The sequence below is a fragment of the Mizuhopecten yessoensis genome, unplaced genomic scaffold (genome assembly GCF_002113885.1).
Source record: "Mizuhopecten yessoensis strain PY_sf001 unplaced genomic scaffold, ASM211388v2 scaffold7283, whole genome shotgun sequence".
Classification (NCBI taxonomy): Eukaryota; Metazoa; Mollusca; class Bivalvia; order Pectinida; family Pectinidae; genus Mizuhopecten; species Mizuhopecten yessoensis.
This window is the reverse complement of record NW_018406970.1, coordinates 1,766,007-1,779,158: the sequence shown is the minus strand read 5'-3', so window position 1 is coordinate 1,779,158 and position 13,152 is coordinate 1,766,007. Positions and strand designations below refer to the sequence as shown.

The 13,152-nt window shown below is 39.3% G+C and overlaps 1 pseudogene; it reads left to right on the top strand.

The window, feature by feature from the left end:
- Positions 1 to 1,912: 1,912 nt before the first annotated feature.
- On the top strand, positions 1,913 to 5,798 carry LOC110453422 (annotated as a pseudogene).
- The last annotated feature ends 7,354 nt before the right edge of the window (positions 5,799 to 13,152 follow it).

Genomic DNA, 13,152 nt, shown 5'->3' with positions numbered 1-13,152 from the left:
AAAGTACTTCCTTTCATCGTCTTCTTTAATTGAAAGAATCCTGCATTTTTTGGGGTGGAATATCAATAACAATTTCGCTGGGCATCTTGTGCGAAGATTATTTGATCATTTTGAAGGACTTGCATATCTTCGGTATTTTGTAATTTACGGTATAATCTGGTGTCGTCTGCAAATAACCGTGATGAGGAGATTGCCACTTCTGGTAGGTCATTGATATAAATGACAAAAAAAGAATCGGGCCAAGCACACTTCCCTGAGGAACACCACTGATGACAGGGTATGTTTTTGATAGCATCTATTACTAAGAAAGTCCTTGATCCAGTTTACAACTTGTTGACGTATTCCATATCCTGACAGTTTCTTTATTAGATGTTGGTATGACACTTTATCAAAGACTTTCACAAAATCCATGTATATTACATCTAGTTGACCGCCGTTGTCTATAGCTTCTGTCCATTCTTCAAGTACCGTACAATTGGAGTTGCGTTGACCTGCCAGAGATGAAACCGAAATGTTTGGGACTTAAAAGATCGTTTTTGTCCATATGTTTTACAATACTATCCCTCACCAGCTTTTCTGGTGCCTTTACAATGTTGCTACAATAAGTAACGTGCATGGTTTGCATTTTTGGTGTTCCCCGTTAGTTACACCTTTTCAAGCAGTATTCTGTCCAATCAAATTAAAATTATATCTTCACATCGCTCCCGTTTCAACGCGACGTATCAGTAAACGGGAGCGATGTGAAGATATAATTTTAATTAAATTGTATTCTGTCTCAACGTAATTTAAATAACTCGTCTCTTATGTTTTTTATGTATTCATATTTGACTCTCTTCCCGGACAAAACAACTACATTACATTTCACCTAATATCACGTCCGTTAATGTCACTTTTCGGTTATTATCATGTTGATCTGATGCACCGTTTTTCCTGCTATATAATCTATGAAATTCAATTCTTTTATTATCACCTGATTTTATGTCGATTTCTCTTAATATCACTTTATTTTGGCCACAGTCACACAAAAAAATACAGGTAAATGGCGGTAATGATTCATGAAAAATGCCCCCGGGGACCTTCTGTCACAATTGTATTACAAACTTTAAACTGTTTCGATTTTATCCGATGATTAACTCAGTAAATATGATGTAAATGATCTTGACTACTGTTAATGTCGGAGCAGGAATGTTTTGTAATGTAAACTAAATGTGATGAGCGAAACATTTTATCAGCAGAGATTGGCCTCTAACTGAGGCAAAGATAATTACAAAATGTACAATCTAAATCGAGGACTATTTGGGCCAGCTTCATTGATATGGGATTCAAGATGGCCGTCATGACTTCTGATCAGCTGATAAATTTTTGTCTAGGGCGAATTCAAATGGCATCATTTGCGAATGCATATAGTGTTTTTTATTTATGACTTTTTATTTTATTTTGTTTTTATTATTATATAGTTAATGTTGGAGGAAGGGATGTTTTGAATTGCAATCTAGATGTGAACGAAACATGTTGGCAAGACAGACGCTGTAGATTGAACTCTGACTGAGAATGGCATCATTTGCGAATACATATGGTGTTTATTTATCGATTTTCCTTTTCTTTTTTTCTTTTATAAGTTTAATTTATTTATGTGTTTTATTTTTATGATTTTTGTTTCATATTATTAAAAAAAAAAATGGGGGGAGGGGGTGCGGGAGGGGGAAGGGTAGGGGTAGGGTGGCGTTTGTGATTGTGATTTCCCTCATTAGAGTTTCACAGCTTCTTACCTTTATTTAACGTGTAAATGATTAATGATTACGTTATGTATGTAATATTAATTCAAAAGTGTTCAGGAGCATGGGTCGTAATATATGTCATATAGTAAAAGTATTCGTTATCTCTGTCGGACTCGCCTTATCTGTGACGACAGGAGCCCTATTTACAAACCCTACCTATCTATTCTGAGACTCATTCTTACTGCCCGATTCTACCACAATGTATCGCTATTTCATCGCATTTTTCGTTGTGTACCTCTGCTGTCCGACGTCCGCCAAAGACCGACGGATTTTGATGACCGATCCGACGTATGTATCACAGGAACTGGTCCGCATTCAGTCACAGCTACAAGAGCTCCAGGTTAAGGTGGGGGCCCAACAACAGAAAATCGACAGCCAACAGTCAACCATCACTACACTGACTAGCCAAGGTGAAATATGTGTGAGAGTTGAGGTCCACTTCTGACGAAATGATTGTGTTGTAGCATATGTGAACTGGCAATTTATTAATTTAGGAGATGATTTGAAAATGCAGTTATTTGATTGCAATACAATAGAGCCTGTAGCGATCACCTGGATATTTAAATAACCTTGGAAAATATTCTCATAAAAAAGAGTAAGTTCTTAGGGGTGGTGACTGACCACAGAGCTAATAATGGAAGCATATATGTGTATCCAACTCATCATGCTCAGTAATTGTTACAGGAGATCACAACTTCTTCCATGTTATGACCATGGGGCAATGTTTCGAAAGGGAAGGGGGAGGGGGCAGACGCCAAGGCAAATCTTGGTAGCATATCTGTATTCGTCCTTTCATGTTCAGCATTTTAGATATGGTCATAGTGTCCAAACAGGCGGGGCAAAGTCTAATAGCATGATGTGTTCAAGCAATTGTATAAATGGTTATGGGATGGTGATACCAAACATTTTTATGTTATGAACCATGAACTAAGTCCCCTGGGGTTGGGCAGGACCATGGGGTAAATCCTGGTAGCTCATGTGTATTCTTATCTTTAAACTGAGCAATTGTATATAAGGTTGTATGTTGGGTTTCTCAACTTTTGGTCCTGCCTCTCAACCCTTGCGAGGGGGTGTCGGCCCCTCCATTTGTATAACGTTGACTCACCACCACCTGAGAATGTTGTAAACCAGCCCATGGCGCGGGGTTTCATAGTTCCATAGAAGAAGTCGTGAAGACTTTAAAAACAATATGGCCAAAATACATTTGTCTGGCCCCGTCACGTCTGTGAAAACCGTACTGGGGGCCGCGGAGGTCGAGTGGTTAAGGCGTCTGACCGTCTACAATCACAAGCCCTCCACCGCTGGGTTGCGGGTTCTCGGCCTCAGTGGGGCAGTCGCCAGCTACTTGCTGTAGATCGGTGGTTTTTCTCCAGGTGCTTCGGCATTCCTCCACCATCAAAACCTGGCACGTCCTTAAACGACCATAGCTGTTTAAAAGAACGTAAAACACAAACAAACCGAACCAAACAAATCCGGCGATATGGTAAATACAGTTTGGTTGATGTTTTCTTGTAGAGAAATTACAAGCTCCCCCAAACTTATTGCAATCAAGTTCATTAGCTAAATAATCAGAAGTTGAAAATATAATATGCTTAAAGTGTGCATTTGAATTAACCCAACCATCATATATAAACTGTTTATCAAATAGTTTCAATGATACAGCTTGCTTTAACTGACATCTGTGGAGTTAATGTTTTATGTTGTTATTGATTTCAGGTGGACAAGGAGTTGTTTACACTAGGTGGGGCAGAAAGGACTGTCCCGAGGGAAACGGTTACCAACTTGTCTACTCTGGTACGTACCGGTAATATCTGGATAGATTATAAGCCTCTTTCATGCCTAGGGGTGTAGGATGGGGAAATTCCACTCAAGGTTTTTCAAATTGTGTATAACCCGATGCTTGCCGAGGGTTTTGCACCACCAGTTTGAAAGTTCGGAGGTTGGGATTTCCCTATTATACACCCATGGGCACAAAAGAGGCCTTTTCTCTCATTCCAATCACAAGAATATGCTCAGAAACCACAAAAAGCGACGTAACGTTCGCATCGCGGCATTTAAATGCTCCCGATTTCACAATTGTTGTTCCAATGTGAGGTCAGGCATACGTACAGAATCTTGTAACAAAATTGTCAAAATTTAAGCATTTGGGGCATACCCAACTGTAAAAAAAATATTCCAAAACGACCTTCCGTTCTGTACAGATATATTGCACAACAAACTAGCCCCAAAGTAGTTAAATCCAGACTGCCGCGAATGTCTGAAGTGGAGAGAGGAAGGGCTATTGCTCTGATTTTACAAGGTCAATCACAGCGTCGCGCAGCAGTTTGGTGTGCAGGCATCAACTATCGCCCGTTTGGTGTGTCGCCGTAGACACACGGGACGATTAACGGAACGTCCCAGAAGTGGACGTTGACGCATATCGTCGTAACGTCAAGATATACCTATAACGTCTGTCTCACCTTCAGAACTGTTTTCAAATGGCGAACAACGTCACTGATAATCATAATCCGCCGAGGGTAATAGAGAACGGTCAGAAGTCGGTTAATCCTAACGTTGAACCACAACTTCATCAAAGGCAACATCACCGCCGTCTGTAATGGTGCCGTATTCTTCTCTAAATGTATCGCCTGGCTCACCGGATTCTAATCTTCCAGGAGGGCAATGCCAGTCCACAAGTTGCACGGGTGTGTCGTGTTTCCCCATCCTCGTTATCTAGAGGTTACGCTCACTTTCGCTCTCTACACCCCTGGAATATGTCATAGTAAAATTGAAGGTTCGATGTGCTTCACCTTGTTGATGAGACAGGAAGACTAATTCGATCCTTTGATGTACATCAAAAAATTCTCGCGGTCGCATAACGGTAAAAATTGACAGGCTTTGAAGCCGGGCGTCTCACCTTTGTAATCTTCATAGGACAGGTATCAGCCTAGCGATTGGTCAGGGTTTTGTACCTGAGACCAATCAAACAGCTATCTTCGTGCCTTCAATTTTGCTATGACATATTCCAGGGGTGCAGAGAGCGAAAGTGAGCGTAACACCTGGATATCGAGGATGGTGTCTCCCTTGCCCAAAACAATGTCCCAGTAATTGTTTGGTCATTATACAGTCCAGATTTGTCCCCAGTTGCACATTTTTTTGAACATACTGGACAGGCGGGTTGGAAAACACTGCCAACGCCCCAAGCAACGTTTTCCAACAGACACACACTTCTGGAGGATTGGAATAGGCTGAAGGTATCTCGGCTCGCGGAGGACACGCGTTAATGAATACACACTAGAATAGGGGATGGGCGGCTCTATAGCGGCATTCCCGACACTGCCGCTTGTGTTTCTTTTCTCTCTCGTAAATAAGCCAGAAAGGACCCAGTTTATTGTTAAATCTAATGAAATTTCTTCAACAGTTCCTTCATTTTTTTCCGTCAGACAGTGTACATTCATGCCTTCATCCTTAGGTTACGCTGGTGGATCCTGGTATAGCGCCGGCGGTGCCGCTGCCAATGCCCTGTGTATGCCTCCAGACCCTTCGTGGGGGCCACACAAAAACACGACCCTTACCTACCCATCGTATCTGTATGGCGCGGAGTACGATGACACCACTGTATTTGGTTAAACAGACCTCAATGAAGATGTACCTTGTGCTGTGTGTAGAAACACGGCACACTCCACCATCAGCATGGTTCCCGGCCGGACTTCGTGCTATCCAGGGTGGACGGAGGCCTATGGAGGCCTTCTGACATCCGGGTACCCGAAAAGTGCAGCTGCTAACGAATTCCTCTGTATGGACGGTAATCCCCAGGCCGTGCTTGGGGGAGGCAGCAGGGATGATAATGGGCTTCTGTTCTATGCTGTCCTGGCCCAATGTGGATCACTCCCGTGCCCTCCGTATGAAAATAACAAGGTATTGTCCTGTGTCGTCTGCATGGTGTGAAATAAACTTACAAAACGACATATTTGAGTTCTATAGTCATCTGATGTATCGATTTCCGCTGTCTTTGGACACTATTAAAAATGTTTAAAAGAGTGACAGTATTTCTTTTATTCGATTATCACACAGCTTCTGGAATTTTCTTGAATGTAGAGCTAGTGTACCAGCAAAATAAACTATGTCATTAACGCTGTCACTATCAATGTTCGTTTAATTAAGACACTTTCAAAAGAAGAAAAAATCATAATGACATATGTTTCCATGCATTTGACAGAATTGTAGTCGTTCGAAATGATAATGTTTGAAATTAGAAATACAAAAAATCCCAGAAGCAGGAAAAGTGCAGATATTGAACTCGGAACCTTGACACTACAAAGCCTACACTATACCAATGATGTAATACAGGAATAATACAAGCACAGTATCAAAAAACCACATGAGAAACTTGAAAGGGAAAGTCACTCTAAGCAAGAAAACACCTTTTGGTTGCAAGTACGCAAGTTTTGACAACACACTAGGCCCTCTCACGAAAATGCACTCTACAATAGCTATACATAACACGGGTTAACTAAACGTTTAAACATATACTTATTATAATTTACTAGTATATGAAAAAAACCACAAAATGGAGAGAGGTAGAAGGAAGAGGAGGAAAGAGGGATAGAGGGAGAAATGTATATAGAGAGCATGATATTGACATTGGTTTGGAATGGAAGATTTCCAAGAGTACCGAGACAGGAGACAGGCTGAATACCAATGTTAAAAAGAACGTTATACACTCTACTCACGGAAATGAAAAATTCTGAATAGACAAATAGAATGAGAAGCATCTTTATCACTACTATCACAGTTGTAGGTAAAAAAACAAAAATCTGCAAGACAACTACAGTGAAGTCAACGTCGCGCTGAAAGAACCGTAATAAGTGTCTTTTACCGATATTTTAACATTTTGGTAAAACAGTGATACGGGTGATACTTCAATGCTAGATGCAATGGATGATTTGGTAATTTTTAAACAAAAGTATCATGTCCATTCAATTAGCTTGTCATAGATGGGATAAACTACTTTTTCGGTAAATTTAGTCTACAGCATTTGATAAATATCGGGGATACGGAAGTCAAATTTTAAAGGTACCCTTCCAGTTTCAAAAAACCCAACATCACAACAGGCAAAATAGGAATGACCAGGTACTCTGGCTGTTTCTAACCGAGTCCTTTTTAGGGCATTTAACAGTTCATCATAACAAACCATCGGACACACAGTATGCATATTCAAGAACTGGTTTAATGAAGGATGTTTCTATTGTCTTAAATATCTCCTTAATAACTTTATATTTGAATTGTTTTAGGGAAGTGATTCTAGAGGAGTCTGTTTTAATAATTTGATGAACTTGATCACGCCATTTTTGCTACTCATCCTCGAAATGTTAGAACTTATGCTGACGTACGTGTTATGTATAATGACATAACTGAAGGCTGAACATGCGCTAACTTTTGAACGATAGAATAAGACTAGTTTGAACCTTTGATTTACATCAAAAGGCACTACTAGCGTAGCGATTGGTCAGTTTAATTTACTTAAATCCAATCAAATCGTTAATTTCCAGGGGTGCAGAGAACGTAAGTTAAAATAATTTAATTTAATTTCGCGTACTTCTGATAAAAACACTACAAGGTAACAGTGAGAGTCAGTGAAATGAAGCGGTTCACTGGTATAAGTAAGATTAGATTTGATAATAATAATATATATTTGATATAGCGCACTATCTAGCTAACATAAGTCATTCTAAAGCGCTTTACAGTACATAGATATACAATTAATACAATTAGCATATACATTAATCAATACAATTTTGAGGAATTTGATATAAAGTGATCTGGAAAAGAAGAATATGTACTTCCGTCTTTGCGGAACTGAATTGAATATACTCTATTATATTCAAGTCTGCAAAAACTCTTGAAGTAACAAATAATCGGCAGATATTCCAATTAAAGTTGATTTATATTATCAATAAAATCATTAATGTAGAATATAATAATAGAAAACCAGGAACAGATCCCTGCGCTACACCTGAACATACATTTAAGAGAAGAGGTATTATTTCCACAACAAATAGGTTGTTGACGATTATTCAGGTAAGTGGAGTCAGGAAGGTAAGCTAAATAACATACTGTTCAAGTTTCAAAAGTAGTTCTTTATGCCATATTTTATGAAATGCTTTGAAAGGGACGCAAAATACAACGTCCTTAATACAGTCAGATCTTTATAACTGACGATAGCACGTTGAACAAAATAAAACCAAACCAAACCAATTGCAATTTTAACACATGAATATTCTTTCCTGGCCGTCAATAGCAGAAGCAGTGCTTTTAAAAAGCTCAATCAGCTGGAACACTGTCGATTTACTTGGCGGAAATCCAGGCTGATATTTTTGTAAAATATTGTTGCACTTTGCAAAATTGGAAAGTAGAAAACATATTTAAAAAACACACCTTTCCGTTATTTTAGAAACGCAATTTAACAATGAGATAGGTCGGTCGTTAACTGGAAGGAAACATCACTTTTGTTTAAATAAGAGCAAGACATGTGCTTTCTTTCATTGAGTGGGAAAGAACATTTCATGGACGGAACGGTTAAATATCAATGCTAAAGGAATCGATAGTGCTTTTGTTTTAAGCAGACAATGACTGACTTTATCCAGTCTGGCCGCTTTGGTAGTATTAAAAACTGACAAAACATCTAATACGTCGTTTTCATTTTTAAAACATCGCTTAAGTAATTTGTAGATTCGCTTAAGAGTTCAGGAAATCTTGCATTATGAAAATTAATACTAGAGATAGCAGAAAAGTTGTCTTTAAGTACTTTTTTCTTGGTCACTCACCATCAATTTTCGAAATTCCAGATTCAGCAGAAGTAAGGAAATGGAGGAGTTTAATTTTTGTGGATAAGACATTTAAAATATTAGCAGAAAAACAGATATAGCGGGGCATGGCTTACCCTGATTCATCAACGTGAAACTCGAGAATACTACAATACTGCAACATGATCAATAGGTTTCCGCTTGTAAAGGGCCGGTTTCCAAAACGGCCCCTTCTCTGATTCAAATTTCCTGTTGGTGGTGCATTGCCCATGCCGTTGTGGTCACAAATCTATAAAGTATAAAGATTTAGGTCACTTGGTTTGTTTTTTATGGCTCCTCAAAGTTGTACCTTTCAGAAGCTGTCTAAGTGTTGATAAAATGTGCATGTTATGTAAAATATTAATGAAAATCTAATCAAATGATGGTCACCGTAAAGAATACATTCATGGCATGATTGTGACAAAAAATCATGTTTCCATCGCGCCATTTGGCTGTTTTATGGAAGAAACAATCTCAAAAATGCCATTTTCGATGATAACATTTTAGACACAAAAACTGTGTTTTTTAGAGAATACACCCTTTTATGGGCGTTGGATGCAAACCAATTTTTATCCTATTAAACAGTACGTAATATGCTATTGATGAGAGGAAAAATCATCAAAATGTAAGTGGTGGAACATTTTCAAATGTTGGGTTGAATTAGCCTATGGTTGAATTGCCGATTTTCGACTTTCTTTAGATAATTAACAAAAAAACGAGAGTATTTGCTCGGTATGTTGAGAATATGTACACAGATATGAAAAAAAGTGAGAGAAACACTTTTTCATAAAAAAAATCCAAGATGGCTACTTCACAAGTCCCCGTGGTTGAAGACATTGGCTGACAAATAGACAGAACAACAAACAAAACGTGTTCCTTATGATTTTGGTTGGTTTTCGCATTTACGGGAGTGTTCATAGCTACGGGCGATTGTATAATACCTATATTTATAAGTTTGGTTAGTCACATGGTAACGGGGATCTTTCATATCGAGCCCCAAACATACTTTCGACATATGCACTCCGTTGCCGCATGGAAAACTATTTCAAGTTTTGTCGGAATTTCTTTACCTGTGGTTGTAATGGTCGAGGGTTTTCCAGCGTCCTGTAATACCCAAGGTAGTACAAGATACTGGAGATGTGCGCACACATTCCCATCGTTCTCTCTCCAACTGGGCACTGGCAGTAGTAGTCCTTTATTGGGGCCTCAACATCGGGTGAAACGGTGAACCGTATCCAAACGTTATATTTCGTTTGGCTTTTGTGTCGAGAATGTATTTGACATCGGAGAAGGTCTGGGGAGTGCTGGTAAAGCCACACCTCATAGTCTCCGTCATCACTTAAATGTTCGGCGATGTAACCAGGAGCCAGAGATATCTGATACGTTCCACACGTAATGGTTCTCAAGTAATCAAGATCGAGACGGGGAAACAGTACGGAAGATGCATCCATCTTGACAAACTCGGACCTTGCCCGTCTAGATAGATCCGGATCTGTCTTGACTCTCTGAGCTAAACCATTCGGTGTTGTCAAACGGTCCTTCATACGTTCAGCCATTAGCCTATCTTTGGCATCTCTCTCTGGAGATCTCTGGTAGATCGGTCCTCTAATACCATTCAGACAGGCTGTGACGGTTCGAAGCAAAGCCTCGATGACATTGATAAAGCTGTTAGACACCAATTGCGTTCGGAAGAACGTCCAGTGTTTCAGACGACCATGATAGGATTCCACAATCCACCTCGATTTGGTGATAGTTCTGTCAAGATTTGCTTGGACGTCAGAATGTTGACTTTGACCGGGTTTCAGGTATGACGGCATGCTAGCATTGAGGCCAGAGGCTTCGAGAACTGGTAGGACATCTCTAAAACCTCGGTCAACGACAACGTTGTCGTCTGGTTGTAGCCAAGTAACTAGCTTGTCCATGACTTTTTTTGTAATTGTAGCATCATTTTCGCTGCCAGTGAATGGTCCTACTGTGTCCAGAATGTAGCCATCTGGTAAGGCGATGCTCATGAATTTGAGATAGTTTCTCTTCTTCTGGCCACAGTAGGACATTCTCTGGAGCTTGTGGTCGGAGCTTTTCTGGATATAAATATAGGTGCCATCTAATATGGCAGTGGCTTTATCTCCAAAAAATGCTTCTGAAAAGACAGTATTGTGCCCGAGCAACTGTTCTCTTGTCAAGTGATCCGGACCTAGAAATTGTGGGACTATCGATGTGTCTAATGCCTGTACTATGGAGTGGAAAGTTTTGGACACACTTGACTTGGAAATTCCAAAAAGAGAAGAACACTGACTCCAGGAAATGTCGGTTTTCAGTTTTACCCAGAACAGTAATAGAGCATCGTGTGTAGTCTTGGTATATATACCAGATGAAAGATATGGGGAACAGTGCGAGTGGATTTCGAGGAACTGATCTTTGGACCAACCTGTCCAGGCCATGCATGCCGAGTCATCAAGAGAAGAAAAGCTTATTGTAAACGCAGACTGGTTCTGTGAAAGGACGTGCGACACCTCTAGGAGGTCATTAATGATTTCGGACGATTTTGATGGTAACTGAGATTCCAAGGAACCTCTACCATCAAGGACAACCTCTGTAGACGGATCTAAGTCGTTACCAATAAGGTGAATGGAGCAGACGCGGGATGAGGTGGGACACCACAGTTTGTGTGAATAGATCAGGTGATGTCTTGCACGTTTTGGTAAGACTGATGATTTTGTTCCATTTCTTGCAAAGGTAACAAGACAGAGACAGCATTTTTTGTGTGAAGATGATCCATTCAAAAGATCATGAAGGGTCAGCAACGGCAGGATATGGGACGGGGAGTCGTCTTCTTCCTCTATTTCCTGGTTCTGCTCGGGTTCAGGTTCAGGCTGATTTTTGTTCCGAAGATACTTCATGTAGCACTTCTGGCAAATAAGTGCTTGTTCCTTTGCTGACATCAATCCTTGTTGCACCAGCGTATCTAGGAGCCATTTATATTGTGGACTATTTACATTGCGTGCACTTCTGTTCTTATTGCCACTACGTTTCTTGAAGTATACTTGACACCCTTCTCCAACACATTTACCCTCCATCTTGAAACAATAACGATTGGTTTATGAAGCGTCGATAAAGTAACAAAATAGCAAGCCACCGATGATTGCTGTAAACAGCTAATACTTAGTAGTTTGGTACAATTATGCGAAAATGTGTGATAAATAACGAACAACTAATTACACAAAATAACAAGACAATATAATAAATCACATTCAATACCTCCAAGAAGCGCAGAATTGATTGATTACTTAGAACAAAATAAAGTATTTCATATGGATAATCTATCTATTCGATGTGGCGTGGTCGGCAGGCACAAAGAAAGTGAGACAAGTCAGGGTCCCAACCCTGACAGAGCCACAACGCTTTGGAGATGGGACAATAAAACAAGGAAAGTGAGACAAGAATAGCTAGCGTCGAGTCAATGATTCCGTAAACGTATAGACAAAGACAAGAAGATACGGATAAATGTACAAGGCCACACGATCAGAAAATTCAGAAGAGGACAACTTGAGATAGAACAGTATTCATGTATCAGGGTGTCCTCAGTGTAAATCTTTATATCGATACTGTTTATTTAGTCGTTACACATCATAAAACTGTCATGAAAATATCCGCTCTGATATTCAATATAAAAGTTTGTATATAATAAGCTATATAATAGGGTTTCAGACAAGGTTGTTACTCATTTCCCCTTTTCTTTCAATTTACAACCACATTCAGGCGGCGATATGAGAACGTTCCACCACATGGAATTAGCTGATTTTTGGTACACATATGAAACAAGTAAAGCTCTATCCGATTTTCTGATGGAAATTTGCATCCAAAACTATATAACGGGAGAAAATTGCAATTTTATGGCATTTTTCTTCATAATTGTGTCTCTGCAAGTGCATTTTCATCCGAAAATATTTTTTTTTATGTTTTATGAATAAACACGATGTTTTGGAAATATTTATCAAAAGAAATTTATACTATGTTGCGAATTACAATTTCGAGATAACCTTCTTTTATTTACGAACTTATGTCTTTGATGCTGAAATTGACAACTTTATAAAAATACATTTTCACTGAAATTATGAAATCTGGGTGTCGGAAAGGTGTAAAATTATTCTTCGGAAAAGAAAAAAACAGTAGTTGAGCTAGATAAGAAATTATACGGGGGCAGGCTCCTATGGAGAATTAACATTACTGGAAACAGGCCCTTTAATGAAAACAATCCGCATTTTGTACGTTATCAATGGGAACACCGAACAAATATGAGCTACAACACAAGTTGGCTTAATATGCAAATACCAATAGACAAAATGACGTAAAGTCACGCGAGGCCACACAAAGTTTGTTTAATTTGCGCTCAACAGGTCCCCGAAAGGTTGGCGGTTTTATTTAAACATCTTGCCTTTCGCCCGTCACACTATTCGTTTTGTCGCCTTATTATTCATTTTATGTTACAGCTTTTGAAATCCTGTAGCAAAATGTAATGTTATATCAATAATGCGTATCTTGTGAACTAG